Genomic DNA, 19,969 nt, shown 5'->3' with positions numbered 1-19,969 from the left:
TATCTCATGTTCAAGCATTTGTTTCCTCAATATCTTAGCTGCTTTGGCCACGATTAGTGCATCATTGTAGTCACATGCTGTGGCTAGGGCTTCTCCCAATTTCCTTTTGTAGGCAAACCAAACTTCTCTTCCCTTTTTAAAGTCCTCCAGTTCTGGGATGCAGGCAAGTATCTGTTCTTTCAACCCTGTTCAGTGCACAAAGGAAGCATCAACATTTAGCTGTTCCAGTCTTTGCTTGTACAAATCATAAAGTTCTACCATTGTAAAATAGCAGCACCCATCTGTAGTCAACTGCTTGTTTCTTATGTACATCTCAAGCTCAACAAAGGCATGGGCACATGCCTCTTGTCTGTACTTCACATACGTAATCATCTCCAATTTTCTGGGAATTTAGCCAGGCCCTTTCCCTGTTGTACACACCTGTCAGACAAGATGGGTGATACATATGGTCCTGAGAAACAATATCTCCAGCACTAAGCTTGGCCAGAAGTTTCTCATCTAGTAGGTTGGTAGCACATCATTGCAGCTTTTCATGTAAAGGCAATGTCATGGCCAATCGTAAATCTTTGACTGGTGCTGGTTGGTCACAAATAAAGCATATTCCTTCTTTCTCAGCCTTAGATTCTGCTGCATCTTCTTCATCTGTCTTCTGGCTACTACATGTGAATTTTGCTGATGGGGCATCGTCTTCTTCTTTTGTCTTGCACAATGACTTCCTTTTCCTTTCTACTTTTGTTGTTTTGAACTTCAGCATACGATTCATGATATGTTGCTTTGTTATTTTCAAAGGTCTGCAGAATTCCATCATCTTCATCAAGCCTTTTGGGATGAAATGGTATAGGCATTGCATTTAACTTATAGAATTCAGGAATGTTTGTAGCAAGGGTAACACAGCCAGCACCAGATGCATCAACTAGTCTTTCACGTGTGTGCTCTTGGCACAAGCAACAAAGCTTCCAGTTAGTTGTACACTTGGCAAGGAAAGTGAGGATACAGTTTTTTTAAATCTTCGGACATATGTTGCTCAATAATGCGACATCTGGCAACTTTAGAAAAGGGAGGAGCTTCCGTCTTATTGTGTTTGTTTTTTGCTTTAACTCTTATAACTTTCAATCATAGTCTATGATAATGAAATCATTGATACTTAAATGCAGTAGTAAGTTTCACAGTATTCATTCAAGTTGTAATTTGCAACGACAGTTCTGAGCAAAATAAACATTTTTCGACGTAACTTACCACGCAACCTTACACAAATGAATTTATGACACCACACTGAATGCTTGCATAATCGGAAACGTGATCTTCCATAGTGAGAGAGAGAGAGAGAGAGAGAGAGAGAGAGAGAGAGAGAGAGAGAGAGAGAGAGAAAGAGTGTCTGCTTGGTTTAGGCCTATATGTACTGTAAAGCTAATTTCATTATTTTTTTTCTTTTAGAGAGAGAGAGAGAGAGAGAGAGAGAGAGAGAGAGAGAGAGAGAGAGAGAGAGAGAGAGACTATGGCAACGTCAAGAAACATCCAGTTACTTTGTGTTTTCCCCAAGCTCCTGCGCTGCCCTTCACATCATAGAGAACACCCTTATGGATTTAAATAGATTTGGTCAACCTACCCTAGGTGTCACAACATTTACTGCCATTAATTCCAGCTGACTTTTAACACCGTGAAATACAAACATGAATGTGTAAAATTAAAGAAATTATCATTACACTATGATGATGCAATAATAAGCCTGTTCATAACGGAAAACGAGTAAATATTGCCGTTCTGATGAATAGTACTCGAGATATCCACATAGTATCTTTTAGATCTCTATGAACGAAGTCATCTGAGAAATTCTGATTACTTACATGCATGGTGTTTTTAAGTATCTGAACGTTTTTGTTTTGTAGATTTAACATATATGATATAATTTGCATTGTATTTTCATATTCTAGAGTAAATTTTCGAGATTATGTGTTTTCTGTAAGAAAAAATTGAAATTCGATGAACGAAATCTAATGAAAACTGTATCTTCACTTTTCTTGCCGAGTGTACTATCTCCCTTCAGGAAAGATGCTGATTTCCAAGATTGTCCTGCCACTGCTTTTGTTCTATAGGCCAAGAGTTTATCTTTTTACCACCTATATAACATATATGCACTTTCAGATATGGGATACAACTAGGCTCATATGTCATAATCCTAACCCTAGCCCAATCATTCATCCAATGCTATTTAATTCCCGTGTGATCTGTACACCATCTAGAAGACTAAAGCCCCATCTTCCTTGGTTTGGCTCTCCCGCGCTGGACGATCCTGTTAATTCAGGTGCAGCTGTTTAACTTTGAAGTGGGGCTAGCTAAACAGCATTTGGGAAACTAATAAAAAATCTCTGCCATTAGCTAGCACTGAACCCCATGCTGAGTTTCACAGCTATAGTGTCAACCAGTGTGCCCTGGTAGTACACTAACACTACAGTATTACACTTTTACATTAAGCTTATTACCCATTTTTTCTTCTAAATGAGGATGAAAATTAATTAAATGGGGATTAATTGATTTCTAATCTACAAAAAATGAACTGATCAGGCTGAAGTTACCCCAAATCCATGTATTAACCGACCTTTAGCCTCATATATGAACTTAACCCTTAAACGCTGAGCCTCTATTTACAAAAGTGTCTGTCGTATGCCGGCGGCGTTCGGGAGTTAGCGCCGAAGCGGAAAAAAACTTTTTTTAAAAAAATCACAGCACTCATAGTTTTCAAGATTACGAGTTCTCTTTTGGCTCCTTTTTTTTCTCACTGCCTGAAGTTTAGTATGCAACCATCAGAAATGAAAAAAAGTATCATTATCATATATAAATATTGGAATATATGACAGCGCAAAAAAGAATTTCATATATAATTGTATACAAATCGCGCTGTGAGCAAAACAGTTAAATCTAATGAGTTATTTTTGTTTTTCGTTGTATTGTACACTAAATTGCAATGATTTTGGTATATAACAAATTGTAAAATTATCAAAGCAACACAGAGAAAACATTATCACAAACTGATGCATGAATTCATAACGTGCGGACGTAAAAACAAGATTTTTTCTAAAATTCACCATAAATCGAAATATTGTGCTAGAGACTTCCCGTTTGTTACAAAATGAAGGTAATTGATTGAATATTACTAGACTGTAAGTGTTTTTAGCTTATAATTGCAGTTTTCGACCATTTCGGTCGAATTAAAAGTTAACTGAAGGTCGAATTTTTTCTATTTATTGTGATTTATATGAAAATATTTCAAAACTGATAAAAGCTACAACCATGAGTTATTTTTTGTTGTATTCTACGTGATATTGCGCACATTTTCATGTATAACACTTTATGTAAAGCCCAATAGAAAATGGTGCGAAAATTACGACATGGTGACTAAAGAAATTCTGAGATTTTCAGCAGTTACCGCACGCGGAGGGAAGGAAAAAGTTTTTTAAAAAATTCACCATAAATCAAAATATTGTGCTAGAGACTTCCCGTTGGTGCAAAATGAAGGTAAAGGATTGAATGTTACTAAAATGTAAGAGTTTTAGCTTACAATTGCATTTTTCGACCATTTCAGTCGAGTCAAAGTTGACCGCAGGTTTAAATTTTGACACTTGTGATTTATATGAAAATATTTCAAAACCGATAAAAACTACAACCATGAGTTATTCTTTGTTGTATTCTACATGAAATTGCGCACATTTTCATGTATAACACTTTACGTAAGGCCTAATAGAAAACGGTGCGAAAATTACGACGAGGTGACTAAAGAAATTCTGAGATTTTCAGCAGAGTTACCGCGCGCGGAGGGAAGAAATTTTTTTTTTTCAAAAATTCACCATAAATCGAAATATTGTACTAGACACTTTCCATTTCTTGCAAAATGAAGGTAAATGATTGAATGTTACTAGCATGTAAGAGTTTTAGCTTACAATTGCATTTTTCGACCATTTCGGTCGAGTCAAAGTTGACCATGGGTTTAAATCTTGGCACTTATCGTGATTTATATGAAAATATTTCAAAACTGATAAAAGCTACAACCATGAGTTATTTTTTGTTGTATTCTACATGAAATTGCGCACATTTTCATGTATAACACTTTATGTAAGGCCTAATAGAAAACGGTGCGAAAATTACGACAAGGTGACTAAAGAAATTCTGAGATTTTCAGCAGAGTTACCGCCTGCGGAGGGAAGGAAATTTTTTTTTTTTTAAATTCACCATAAATTGAAATATTGTGCTAGAGACTTTCCGTTTGTTGCAAAATGAAGATAAATGATTGAATGTTACTAGAATGTAAGATGTTTAGCTTACAATTGTATTTTTCGACCATTTCGGTCAAGTCAAAGTTGACCATAGGTTTAAATTTTGGCACTTATCGTGATTTATATGAAAATATTTCAAAACGGATAAAAGCTACAACCATGAGTTATTTTTTGTTGTATTCTACATGAAATTGCATACATTTTCATGTATAACACTTTATGTAAGGCCTAATAGAAAATGGTGCAAAAATTACGACAAGGTGATTAAAGAAATTCTGAGATTTTCAGCAGTGTTACCGCGCGCGGAGGGAAGGAAAAAGTTTTTTCAAAAATTCACCATAAGTCAAAATATTGTGCTAGAGACTTCCCGTTTGTTGCAAAATGAAGGTAAATGATTGAACATCACTAGAATGTTAGGTTTTTTGCTTACCAAAAAATACCCAAATATATACTGTATATATATATATTTTTACGTTTTTCCTGGTGATTTAGTTTGAAATATTCTCTGTGAGACAGGTAGCAACAATTTAAGGTAATTTAGCCTTGTGATTCTGACTTCATGGGTCCAGGAAAACATAAAAAAAGAGGAAAACAAAGGGGAATTTCATATGAGCGTAAGGCTCTTGTTACTGAGAAAATATTCGTAAAACACGTGGGCAAACTTGCAGGAGTGTATTTACATAAATAACGTTAGTATGGGAAAGAGGAATGCTAGTAGATTATTGATCCTGGAGGGGATTCTCACGGGATGAATGAAACTGGGGAATTCCAGACAGAGTCCAAGAAGCTTCCACGATATAGGGTCCTCTGAAATGAGAGATATGCGCATTATACGCCAGTAATGAAAATAGACCAAAAGAATAATGAATTCGAAGCTGCACTGAGGGTGCCAAGGGGCTTTGATGAATTGGCCGACACTCGAGGAGCACGGACATTTGACAAGAGATTGGTGATTACTGGCTTTCAAGTTAAGTAAATATTACGAGACAAAAGCGTGACTGAATGGAGGTCTTTCAGAGCACTTTACCGTAATTTGGTTCCAGCGCAGAAAGCGGTCCGGGATGACTTGCGGGGGCGAGAGTTTCTTCCACGTGTTAGGATGCATGGGCACGTAACAGGGCAATGCGTGGGAATTTCACGGGGCGGGCAATGGCATGTGGCATCAGGCAGGTCAACGGTGGAGCGAACACGTGGCTCGCGGAAGGGCACGAGGAGAAAGTATACTTTGAAAAGGGCCACGTGGTTAGCTAAGGGCACTGCCAGGGGCAGGTGGCTTGGTCCTTAGTCCATCCAATCCAGCGCACGTGTGAGAGAGGCCTCGTGGTTTTCTGCTTTTATCTCCTCCTATGGGGCAAGGGGCACTTCCAGCATGCAGGGGGTTGAAACATTTTCAGCACACAGGGTCCACTACCCGACGGGACATTGGAATGTGAGGGAGGGCGGCAGCAGGGACAGGGACAGCAGGGGCGGCGTCGGCAGGAGCAGGACGACCAGGGTTGACCCTCCTAGCGACATCTGCCCTATCCTCTCGGGGCAGGGAGGCATTGTTGGAAGGCCACTCTTCAGGATTAAAGTTTATGAGGGCATTCCTGGCCACCTCGAGAAACTGGATGTGGGACAACCTCCAGGTGTCCGAATTGTACCCACAGTAGAGGATGTAGGCATTCTGGAGGACCAACTGAAGGAGGTATTTGACGAGCTTCTGTGTCCACCTCCTGGTTCTCCTGGCGAAGGGATAATACTGGATGAGTTGATCAAAGAGATCAACTCCTCCCATGTGCCCATTGTAGTGCCCAATGACGGTAGGCCGCTGGACACGAAACTCCTCATACGTAACTTGGCCCTGCCGACGTGTCTTCTTCCGCTGAACGACCTCTTCTTGGATGGGCTCATGACTTGTCGTAATCATGGGCACGAGTCGGACCCCCCTTCCAACAGACGACGAAGACATCTCCCTTCCGCCGCCACTCTGTCTCTGCTCTTGCCAGATGTTGCGGCTGGCTAGCGAACCTCTTGAGGAGAGGACATTCGGGGCCCCATGCACCAACCAAAGGGTACCACTGACGTGCACACCTGCTTCATACAGTTCCTGGGCCAGGGATACCGAGTTATAATAATTATCCATAAACAGGTGGTGTCCCTGGTTACGGAAATGATCCACAAGACTGAAGACAGTGTCACGCAGCATGGAGAAGACCCTGGAATACACAGAGAAGTCCACGACGTATCCAGTGTTGGATTCTGTAATAAAAAATAACTTCACACCATATTTCTTTGGCTTCTTGGGGTTGTGTACTTTTATACTTAGACGCCCTTTGTATGGCATCATCCCCTCATCCAAAGAAAGGTTCTTGGAAGGAACCACGAGAAACTGGCACCGTTCATGAATGTAGTCCAACACTGGGCGGACTAAGATGAGGTGGTCGGGGTTATTCCAGGGTATGGCCCTTCCGTTGAAGGCGTTGAAATACCTGTCCAACGGCAGGAAACTATCACGGGGCATAATGCCGGGCACATTGACGTCGGCAGCAGGCATCATTCCAAAGAATATGTGGAGCCCCAAAAAATGCGCCACGTCCGTGAGGTTGCAGCCCTGCCAGCGATACGACGTGGTCTGCAGTTCCTCACGGCAGTACCGAGCGTAATCTGCCGTCTCTGCAACGAGGTATTCCAGCAATTCCCGCGTCAGGAAGAGCTGAATGAACCCCAGTGCAGTGAGAGGCACAGGGACGGTCAGTCCAAGTACTGCCATGAATGGGTGCATGTTAGGTGGGGTGGGGTCCTCCAACCACCCTTCATCACTTTCGGATGAACGGCCTTCACCTAAGCTGCCGCGACGTTGTGACCTTCTACGGGCACATGCGCGCGCATGACTTCGCACTCCCACCCTCCCCACTGGCCCATCTCCCTCACTTTCACCATCACTTTCTGTTTCATCCCCACCAGCCACAATCGGTGCCTCCTCCTCCTCCTCAGACTCTCCCTCATACGCACTGAAACCACTGAACTCCAGTTCACTTTCCTGCTGTGGCTCTCGTACGGACATTGGGGGCAAATACTTGTCATCACTGACACTGGGCGTGATGTCCTTGTCACTAGATGACCGACTGCCATCAAAATGAGGACTTTCCACCTGCTCTCGATCAAGCTCCAACAAGTACTCATCAATGTCCTTTTGTTGGAGGCCTCCCAAATGCTTATGAATGCCCCTCAGGACACCCCGATGCTTCCTAGGGGTCGTAAAAGGCACAGGATGTGGTCCTTGGTCCCTTTCGGCCACACATGGCCGCACAACACGGCATTGAAAAGCTGGGTCACCTTGGGTGCTTGGTCCCTCTCCAGCATCCAAATCTAAAACTCGCCTCACGCTCACTACTGACAGGCAATACACGCCTTTCACAGTCCTGACGACGTTGGAACATCTCTGCAAATGTCCTGTTGCATCACCAATACGCTAACACTCGCAAAAGTTCTGCAAAACACGAATGCGTCAACAAATCGCTCTCCGACGATGCGTCGCTGATGCTCTGTAGTGCGAGAAGAAAGAAGTTCGCGCATGCGCGGCTGGGTAACGCTTGTAAACAAAACAACAGCGTGATCCATGAACTCCCAGCATCCCTCAAGGCGCGATTTAAAATCTTTCGCAAACTAGGCCTATAACTACTTTTCCAAGAATATTTTAAAACACTTTTTGTAGTCGACGTACCGTACGTCCACACGGCACCCGACAGACAATTTTAGTTGACGTATGATACGTCCAGTCGGCATTTAAGGGCTAAGAACCAATTATTTGGTATTTTGGCGGACATTTTTCGATATAGTGACAGCCATCTTGGATATTTCTATGCAGAGAAATGATGTATCTACACATATAAAGGCTTGTTTTTAATATTTTAGGGAGTGACTTAGGGATTTGAATGTGATTAATCAATTAAATACCAATACAGTATTCAAATATCCACAGGACACCATTTTGAAAACTTGTCAGCCTTCTTGGAAAATGGCAAAATTTTGTGCGGCCGGGGGTTGATAATGAGACCAAGGGACAAGAATAGTTGAACCAAGTTTCATGCTTGTATCACCATTTGCACTTTTCCCCTATTTTTTTGTAGTTACCTGCTCCACTATTAGGGAATGCCTATAGGAGATAACGCCATTGGAGGGAAAACCCGAAAGGAATCATAATTCTCCTTCAGTACCTCTATCACCAAAGGTTCTGCTTGTAAGTCTCTGCAAACATGCCAGAAGGCCTGCAATTGGCCTCCTACTGGAACCTGAGGGCTGAATGGATCCTCAGAAGATGTAAAAGACCTGTGAGAATGAGGTTTGACTTTGTAGCAATACAGGTAGTGCTTGAGTTACAATAATTTGTTTTACGATAATTCGATTTTGCAATGGGGTTAGCAATTAATACCAATACAACAATATTTAGAAAATATTTTTACATTTCACATGGGCACAGGCAGCAGCATACAGTCAGGCAGAGAGGGAGACCAAAGTACAATAGACCAATTTCTTTTCCTCCATCCCTTTATCCCATCTTTTAGTTAAAAAAGTAAAAGAGAATGATAAAAGTAATGTTAGTAATGTTATCCTTTTGCGTAAATGCATGCAGCCATAAACAACCGAATGAGAAACTGCTGTTTTGCTAATAACCGAATTTCAACCAATTACAGTAGTTAAGTTACAAATGACGTTAAGTGGAACAGGACTGATATATTTTTACATTATACCCTTTGCTATTGAGAAAAGATCGGCAAGGAAATAAACTGATAAATTCAGGCTGTAAGTGTTAGCCGAAGCTGAGAAAACAATGTTCAAGCTGCTAATGACCATAAATTATCGTGCATCAGCAACATGGATGAAACTTGACTGTAAATAAAATCAGAGAAAGGTATTTTAATCAAACTGCTGTGCATGAAAGAACACTTACTGCTGTTTTAACGCCGATAAAAGATAAATACATAAAGCTCGTATTATGATGAAATACAGAGAAAATAGAGAATGGAACCTTGATTTTTTTACACAAAACAAACATGCCTCAGCCATTATCTATTAACGAAAAAAATAGCTAAATTAATTTCACAACAAGACGTATTTAAGCTATATTTCGACTTAAAAACACTTTGTATAACGAAAAATAACCTTGTCCCATATAAATAAAGCATATAAAGATTCATTTACATTAACCCTTTAACGGCGACTGGACGTATTTTACGTCGACAAAAGTTGTCTGTCGGGTGCCAAGTGGATGTAAAATACGTCGACGACAAAAAGTTTTTTAAATATTCATGGAAAAATACTTATAGGTCTCGTTTGCGAAAAATTTTAAATCACGCGCCTTGAGGGATGCTGGGAGTTCACGGATCACACTATTGTTTACAAGCATGACCCAGCTGCACATGCGCGAATTTCTTTCTTCTTCCAAAAGAAAGCATCAGCTAACTCTGCTGAAAATCTCAGAAATTCTTTAGTCACTTTGTCGTAATTTTTGCACCGTTTTATATTAGCCGTTACATAAAGTTTTATATATGAAAATGTGTGCAATTTCATGTAGAATACAACAAAACATAACTCATGGTTGTAGCTTTTATCAATTTTGACATATTTTCATATAAATCACGATATGTGCCAAAATTTCAACCTTCGGTCAACTTTGACTCAACTGAAATGGTAAAAAAATGCAATTGTAAGCTAAAACTCTTACATTCTAGTAATATTCAATCATTTTCCTTCATTTTGCAACAAACGAGAAGTCTCTAGCACAATATTTCGATTTATGGTGAATTTTTGAAAAAACTTTTCCTTACGTCCGCGCGTGCTAACCCTAGTGAAAATCTCAGAAATTCCTTAGTCATTTTGTCGTAATTTTTTGCACCGTTTTCTATTAGGTGTTACATAAAGTTTTATATATGAAAATGTGTGCAATTTCATGTAGAATATAACAAAAAATAACTCATGGTTGTAGCTTTGATCAATTTTGACATTTTCATATAAATCACGATAAGTGCCAAAATTTTAACCTTTGGTCAACTTTGACTCGCTGAATTGGTAGAAAAATGCCATTGTAAGCTAAAACTCTGACATTCTAATAATATTCAATCATTTACCTTCATTTTGCAACAAACGAGAAGTCTCTAGCACAATATTTCGATTTATGATGAATTTTTGAAAAAAACTTTTTTCTTACGTCATGCGCTTAACTCTGCTGAGTTCACGGATCACGCTGTTGTTTTGTTTACAAGCATGACCCAGCTATACATGCGCAAATTTCTTTCTTCTTCCAAGAGAAAGCATCAGCTAACTCTGCTGAAAATCTCAGAAATTCTTTAGTCACTTTGTCGTAATTTTTGCACCATTTTCTAAATGCTTTGAGAAAACAGCAAAAGTAAATCCTGATAGAATCTGGGCATCTAGAGCAAATTATCCCTATATCATTACAACCTGTTTTCTCTAATACATCCTGTACAGAGAATGGGATATTTTAGTGGGTGACAATTATTTTTTAATAAATTTTATTCATACTCGGTTTACACGCCTATATTACAATTGTCGTTCATAGTGCCATACAAGTGATGAACAAGTGTCCATGAACCAACCTAAACATTTTTTTTTTTTTAGCAATAACGTTTCAAGATATGTTTATTTACTTGTAAAACAGACCAAAACAGTGAATACTTGATCCTATCCAGGATCATTCACAGACTCTTACGTTTTTTACAATTTGTCGTTCACAGTGCCATACAAGCGATGAACACAATTGTCCATGAACCAATCTAAACTTTTTTTTTTTTTGGCAATAACATTTCTATATATGTTTACTTATGCATAAAACAGTCCAAAACAGAGTTTAACTTACTCAATCCTATCCTGAATTATTCAAACAGACATATTTTACGAGTCTTTTTTACAATTTGTGGTTCACAGTATCATACAGCAATGAACAAATTGTCAATAAACAAATCTAAAAAACTTTTGTTCAGCATTATCACGTCAGGAAATGTGTATTTAGACACAAAACTGTTGAAAACTCTTAATAACTAAAATTCGATAATTCCTAAAAATTCGGTGGTTAGTGTGCCCCTTAATGCGAGAGTAGGATCTGGAATTAGTAAGAGTGAGGAAATGTAAGAGACAGCAGGAATAGGACAGATAGAATCGATCCCAGACCAGAAGGATGAAGATAGTAAAAGATTGTAGGAAAGGATGAGGGTGCAAAAGATAGTAAAAAGACTGAAGAGAGGGACGAAGGTGTAAAAGATAGGAAAGCGATGGATGGGAAAAAAATAAAGCAAAATAAGGCAAAAAAAAAAAAGGAAAGGGATACTATACAAGTTAAATGAGAGTAGGAACTCACTATACAGTATACCCTCTCAAGTGAGGATGACTGTGAGTCAGAAGTGAGTGAAGAAACAGATAGAGATAGAAAGTTTGAGTGATGAGGGAGTGAAAGGGGTATACAGGAGCATAGTATACTCAGGGAAGTACCCAAGATTAGAAAGTACTTCATATCGAGTGAGAAGGACATAAATAACATTTTTAAGGAGTGTAAAAGATACTGCTTAAAAAACTGCGGAGATAGTAAGCATCATTGGTTGCAAGGATTTTGTGAGCCTTGAAGGCAGATTGTTGGACTTTTACCAAACATTCATGAGTATAAGAAGACAGAGATTTGAAGTTGTGAAAGAGAGGTTGGTTGATCAGGTGAGAAGAGTGAAAGAGGGAATAAGGTATACAAGGAAGAATGAGTCTGACGATCTGCCAATGGGAAAGAACAAGAGTACGTCAATGTATGCCCTTTGGCTTGAAACTGGCCAGGAAAAAGTATGGGTATGATGATATTAATGAAAATAAGTTGATGAAGTTTTTGGCTACCAATCCCCATTGTGTGGCAAAGTTTATAAATGTAAAGCAGAAGGAAAAGCTAAGATGGAAGAATGAACAGTTTAAGTAGAATGATGTGCTAGATGGTGGAGGATTTTGAGTTTGAGGATGTGTAAGATATGAGGAACGAAAAGCGAGCATATGTGGGGAGAGTACACAGACTGCAGGATAAGACTGAACATGGGTCGTACCAAAATGCAGTGGTAGGCTATTCTTTCGGGACTAAGAAAGATTTGGTAGGAGAGCCAAATAATTATGGAATGAACATAGATTGTAGGGAGGATAGATATATGTGAAGTAATATGCACTGTAGTAATGACAGCAATGTAATGTGAAATATGGATTACAGGAAGCTAGAAGTATGAGGAGAAATGGTAGATATACAAAGGTGGATAGAAGTAGAAGTGAGAGTTTTGAATCACATTTAAGTGGCATAGGAGTAGACAAAAATAATGTCACTATTACGAAAAGAGTAGTGACAGAAGTTAAATGTTATAGGTGTGGAAAAGAAGGAAATAGGACAGGCGAATGTAAATGGACATTAGGAGCCTGTTTTGCATGCGGTAAAGGAGGACATCATGTGAGGGAAATGTCCAGAGGTGAAGCCAGTCATATGTTTTAGAAGGAAGTTAAGACAAGTAACAAGAAGTTGTTAACTGCAAGATGTAGGTATATGTGAAAATTAAAATGGACAGGTCATTTTGCTTGGATGTGTGATAGGTGTAAGACAAAGTGTGCAATATGCAGGACAGTAGGCCATGCAACAGGAGTGTGTGTAGAAAGTTGAGTATGAATCAAGATGTGAATGGGGGCAATGGAGAACAGAGTCAGGAAAACAGAGTCTGAAGAGAGTTCGTTGGGATGAACCCTCAGTGTTAGTGGTTGACAATGTGAATGAATGCAGGCAAGAGAGAGTAAAAGATGGTATGAGTAAGCCAGAGGAAAGTTTGCTACAAGAGAAACAACTAGTTTTAATAGAGACCATTAACACTGGGGAAAAAGAATGAAAATGGATAATGAACTAGATCATACATTCAGTATTTGTATGTTTTCCATTAAGGGGAGACATCTCTGCAAAGTAGGCAATGATGATTTAAAAAGGGTGAATACCACGCAGGAAGAATTGGATAATGTTGATGGGGTGTTATGTGAATTAAGTATAGAGATTGAAGAGTTCTAGGGATTTGAGGAAACTTGTTTGATAGTTAGTAGGGGAAATTTAGAACAGTTAGCCAAGTATCAGGTTGGTGTGGACAGTAATGATAGGATAGACTTGAGAGGTAGCACAGTAGAAAGTAAGTATGACAGTTTGGAGAGTAGTAAGGATACAGCTGATTCTGATAATTTAAAAGTAGTGTATTGATTTATAACCCGTGAGAATACTTTGCTGGATATGAATTTTATGTAAATACTTGGGCAAATACATAAGCTTGGATTAGAGTTGAAATAAGGAGTGTGAACAGTGATTAAAAAGAGGGAGGATACTGTAGTATTAAAAGATGGTAAATATCAAATAAAAACAAACTGTGTTTGTTGGTCTTGTGATATTAGATTTATTGTTAAATATGTTGGTGTCAGCCACTGTTCACAGCCCTTATTTAATCATGAGCCTTTATCTGCAAGAAAGAGTTGTGGAAAGGTCTGCCCCTCTCAGATGATGTTTGAGTGGAGCTCTCTGGATTTGAGAGAGTCAGTTATTAAGTTGGCATAAAAATTACTTGAACATCTTATGAACTACAATAGTAGAATGGGTGTTGTGGAAAGATGTAATTCATACACTGTACTGTATTGTGGTTGTTTTTGTGTGAAGTTGTTATGATTCCCACCATTGTGTGAGAAATAGTGTACAGTATAGTATAAAATAAAGTTGATTTAAGAGTTGAATTTCCTTACTGTAAAATTCTGCGGTAGCCACTTCGAAAAGAAAGAAGACTTTTACTTCATCTCATTTGTATGTTGGGGGAACATTTTTGTGAAAAAGCTCAATTGAGTAAATATTCCAGAAGTTATTTGTTTTGTTTGACTTATAAGTACTAGAGGTTTGGTTGGTTTTTGATGTAACTGTATGTACTCAATTTTTTGTGTATGTCGACACGTTAAAGGGAAAAAGTGTACAGAAAATTGATGATCATCAAGTTGTATATATCTATGAGTTGTCCTCAGGACTGATTTTAGGTTAGTATGTAGTTAGGTAGGGATTGATCCAGTAAATTATTGTCCACTGGAATACAGAGGTGACTTGTGCTAGTTGTGGATTGCTTGAAATACAATTAGAAAATAAAAATTTAGAAAATAAAAATTTAGGTAAAGTAGCAACTGTATGATTTACTCCCCAAGACTGTTGAAGTAACACCGGTGCTCTTGCTCCATATCATTTCAACACTGGTTCCTAAGAGAAAAGGAAACTACAACAACAGTAACTGAGACTCATAGATAGCCGAAGAAGTAGCATGTAAAGACTGAACAGGTGCATTCCGAGAAGAAAGAGGAATAGCAGACATGGATTTAGAATGAAAAGTATTTAGAATGAAAAGTAGGTGTAGAAGAGACTAGTTTAATGATCGAGTCAATGTAACATCAGAATAAGCACAACTCACTACTGACACATTACTATTACAAGCAGTCCCCTGTTATTGGCAGCCTCGGTTATCAGTGATCCGGTTTTACAGCGCTTGTCTAGCGACGACGATAACCAGATTTTCGACACCGATTCCCAGTTATCGGCGGCGCTGATCCCAGTTATCAGTGCCGATAACTGGATACTGGTGCCGATAACCGAGGATCGGCGCTATTATTTTCAGTTATCATCATGCTGTCGGGAACGGAACCCCGCCGATAACTGGGGACTGCCTGTAATAACACTGTCTATTCCTGTCTAATTAGTCCTATCAGTGCTAACAACCTCATTACTACAGTAAATGCCACTGATAAGATCAATATTTACAAAAACAATCTTTTGACTAACACTGTTAACGAGACTCAGAGTGTGGAAAACAAGAGGCAGGTGATGGAGAGGACAGAACCACATCGCCAAGAGAACCAACTGCCTCAGGGCAGTCCTAGGATCTGGCACTGACACCTTACCTCTTACAAGGGAAAGTTAGTTAGTTATAAATGATTTGTTTAACCAGACCTCTGAACTCTTTTAGGTACAAGGGAAAGTGAGAATGATTGCACACTATGGGGAGACCCAGAATGGTTCAGACTAATCTTTTACAGACAAAAATAAGGTTTACATCCCTAAGCATAAAGTCCCTCAAAAATCCCTACATTTCTCACTTCTATTCTCAAGATCAAACTTTATACCCCTGCAGCCTCCACAAAATCAACATCCTGCTAATACTGTAATCATTCCTACAATACCTGACATTCTTAGACTTGATTCCAGTGGAAGGCATCCTAGGAAAAATAAATATACAGTACAGTACAGTACAGTGAGAGTAGCAAACTGCCAAAACCATGAAATACCAACAAGTGCCTATACACAATGACAGCAAGGAGAATTCTGACGAGCTAAAACACTTGAAACACACCTGGTAGAGAACAGCCATTCAATCTTCTTTTGTTTGAATTCCCACTTGCTTATCAACACAAAGATGTAAGTTATCTTTAACAGTATGTAAGATTCATCCCAAATAATGCTAAATTATTGTACACTGCTTGCAAGTAATAATTATTGCTTCATTTACATTTACTTATTTCAGTTCACACTACACTCTCTTTTGTTTGACACGTACAGTCGGCCAAATTAAAATTGCCAGAGTTTCATAATTTTTCGATCACCTGCCTGACGCACGATTCTTGCCTAATTAATATATTTTTCTGTTTGAAGATGGAATAAATCTTATGTAATGGCGTTAGAAACAGTCGCTGTAATCTTTAGAACATCATGTTATATTATTACGCAAGACTATTTTCCATATAACAAAATTCATGTGAACGAAACGAAGTGATAAAAAATGTCGAGTCACAACCACTGCCATAATACAGTGTTGCCACATTTCCACAACACTGACTTCATGGGAGCCTAAATTTTAAAGTCAATTAACCCATAGCTTTCCTTCACAGTCTAAAGATCATTTCCTGTAACTTCCCTTAAGTTGATCACAATAATTTTTTACTTTTACTAAAACAATTTTAAATAGATTTAAGCTACCACAATTAGATGGAACCCTAAAGCTGCTGTCACTCCGATGTTTGCATTCAACGTGTCAATCAAGACATTTCTAGCTTGATCAACTTCTGCTGCTTCATGATTCGGCGCAAACAACCATTCTTTGATGGCTTTTTATTCAGTCATTTTTATATAAAAGATATATAAATATGCAAATGGCTGAGATTATAGGACAATGAATAACAAAATATAAGAAACTAATATATCTGACCACAATAAACCTCTAAAAAGAGTGTGGACATTTTTTCCATACTTGGTGTGGCATACCGTAAAATGAAGACCCCACTTCTGCACCAAAGCTTCCACACCGGAGGCCACATTTCCACGTTTCGGCAACAATAGAGACAGCTATCACTAGCAGTATCGCATAGACATATTCCTTATATTATCATTTCAATATAAAGTTGATGGTAGTTGAACGACTCCATTTGTTAAATTTTACAGAAAACATTCGAAACTCACAAAAAATGGTATCAAAGATATACATATATATATATATATATATATATATATATATATATATATATATATATATATATATATATATATATATATATATATATATATATATATATATATATATATATATGTATATATATAAACTTAATAATGTGAACCTTGCGACCTCACTATTGTTATCGATGTCGTGATTTATCGGTCAAACTCAGCTGTTTTGTCACGTCCTTCACGTTTACGATGGACCCTCTGCTGGCAAAGAAACCCCTGCTCAGCGTGAGACAATTATTTCACTGTTTTTGGTGCAAGTTCTTGTTAGAGAGATATCAAGAAGGCTTAATACACCAAAGAGAACCATACATGGATGGATCAAATTGTTTAGAGAACGGCAAAGTTTAGAAAATAGGCCTAGACGTGGAACTCCTCGAATCACCACAAGAGAATAAGACAATATGATTGTTGCAGCTGTCAAAGAACAACCCCTGATTACAGCAGTTGCTGTAAAACAGCAGCTTGGACTGCAAATATGTGTGCAGACTGTGCGGAATAGGTTGCACGGGGCAGGAATGCATCACAGGATTCCAGCAAGGAAACCATTGCTAATGCAACAGCATAAAGACGAAAGGATGGGATTTGCCCTGCAATATCCTCCAGAAGATGCTTCGTTCTGGGATTCAGTTATTTTCTGCGCTGAAAAAATCTTCACGTCTGATGCGCATGGAGAGACAGCTTCATTGTTGTCGCCCATATAAAACTAGGTAAGCCTAGTGAGATTTAAATTGACTTATTCATAAAATATGAAGCACGCCTCTTGCCTTTAACATCAACTTGTTTATTCCTATCATAAACTGATATGTGTATATACTTGAGTGCATTACGTTATATATAAAAAACTAATGCAATTCGACTACAACGTGAAAATAATACATAGTAAGTTGCAAAATAAAAATAGAAACTTTTGTTATTTTGTCCTTATTACTGCATATATATCCTAGACCTAAGGCTGAGAAATGATCAGTAACTATATGTACTTGACTGTTCACACAGGAATTATCTGTTTTTAATGGGGATTAGGCTGCACAGTTATCTTCGTATAGTTGTCTTGATATATAATTTCAATTCATACCTATAGACTATTAGAAAAAGTTATAATTTTCATTTATAGCGTGTAATTCACAAGGTAGGTCTATGTTATAACAGATATAAAAATGGAAGAAAATATAATTCTTTGTGAAGTTGTAGAACTACTGTTCTCTCTTTTTCTTATAACTAACTACTCTCCATTGAACTGTCTATCAGTTGAAATATTTTCTATCGACAGATGTGCTGCAAATAGCAAGGCATAGTGGCAAAATATCAGCTGGGTTAGGGGGATGGGTGGCTGCCAGTGGACCAGAGTGTTAATTGCCACTGATGAGCTTCTGAACAGCAAACAGTATATCTAAATTTTACAGGACATTTTAGCACCCTTAGTTCGAAAACTATTATTGCCGTATCCCATGCCGGTATATGTCGCTATAGACAATTCTACAGTCCACCATGCAAAGGTTGTAAAGCAATGGTTCCAGCAGAATCCAGAAGTGGTTCGAATTGATTGGCCTGCCAAGCCTGCAGATCTGAGCCCAATAGAAAACTTATGGTCCTACATGACCCAACAATGGGAGGTTTATCGTGCTTACACCAAAGAGAACCTTACAAAGCATGCGATAGATATTTGGGAAAAATTAGGCTAAAGAGGGGAGCAGCAAACATTTGCGAAGTCCTCATTGCACCAATGCCAAATAGGATATGATGCGTGCCAGATGCACGAGGATCCTATACAAAATTTTAATGAGTTTTGCTGCCTTTTCATATAATGTGACCAATTTTATTCTCGTTAGTTTAACACTGTTATTATGTATTTGACTTCATTTCAGCTCATTTACTTCTCCAACATTTTCTTATTCATGTGAATCTATACATATTTATAGGCCTATGTTATGACTGAATTCCTGCTTAATTCATCTCTTTCTCTCTCTCACACACACACATGCATAACATTTATATATATATATATATATATATATATATATATATATATATATATATATATATATATATATATATATGTATATATATGTATATATATGTATATATATGTGTATATATATGTATATATATATATATATATATATATATATATATATATATATATATATATATATATATATATATATATATATATATATATATATATATATATATATATATATATGTATATATGTATATATGTATATATGTATATATATATATATATATATATATATATATATATATATATATATATATATATATATATATATATATATATATATATATATATATATATATATATATATATATATATATATATATATATATATATATATATATATATATATATATATATATATATATATATATATATATATATATTATATATATATATATATATATATATATATATATATATATATATATATATATATATATATATATATATATATATATATATATATATATATATATATATATATATATATATATATATATATATATATATATATATATATATATATATATATATATATATATATATATATATATATATATTTCAGCTACGTATAATATGCTCATGGCAATAGGTCTAGGCATACGTGTGAAACTGATTCTAATTAATTTCTATTTAGAAGAAATGAATAGCAGCTACATCAAGATTAACCCAAGAATGCTTTGACTCCCACAGCTTTCCAACGTCTGCTGATGAAACAGGATGACATGCAAGGAATTAGATTAAAATTTTAAAAGTCAAAGTTGTATTCATTTGATGATTGCTTTTTGACATGAGATAGCTAGGTCTGAGTAAATTATGTTAAGCTGTAATGAAAAGAATAATTAAAAAGGAGAACATGGCCAATAAAAAAGAATATAATGGAAATAATCAAGTAAAGCAGATTAATATAGATATTGTCGATTTAAATATTCAGTCACATGACACATCCGAGAGATATACTACTGAAAATAGATCAACAGTAGGATAATCAGGTGTCAGATTCAGAAGTCACATTTAGGCCTACTAAATGTGTCATGCCAATTATTTTATTGATCAAAGGACAAAATTAGTTGAATTACACTTTGCTACTAAAGCATATTGACAGGCTTAATGTAT

General features: G+C 37.1%; 1 protein-coding gene across 2 annotated transcripts in view; it reads right to left on the bottom strand.

The window, feature by feature from the left end:
• Window positions 1-19,969, bottom strand: part of Ptp69D (Protein tyrosine phosphatase 69D) — a 752,166-nt gene that overhangs the window by 372,889 nt on the left and 359,308 nt on the right. The gene's annotated exons all lie outside the window — the stretch shown is intronic.

This window comes from Macrobrachium rosenbergii, chromosome 41, assembly GCF_040412425.1.
Source record: "Macrobrachium rosenbergii isolate ZJJX-2024 chromosome 41, ASM4041242v1, whole genome shotgun sequence".
NCBI classification, from domain to species: Eukaryota; Metazoa; Arthropoda; class Malacostraca; order Decapoda; family Palaemonidae; genus Macrobrachium; species Macrobrachium rosenbergii.
The sequence above is the reverse complement of the archived record's forward strand: the minus strand, read 5'-3'. Positions and strand labels throughout refer to the sequence as shown.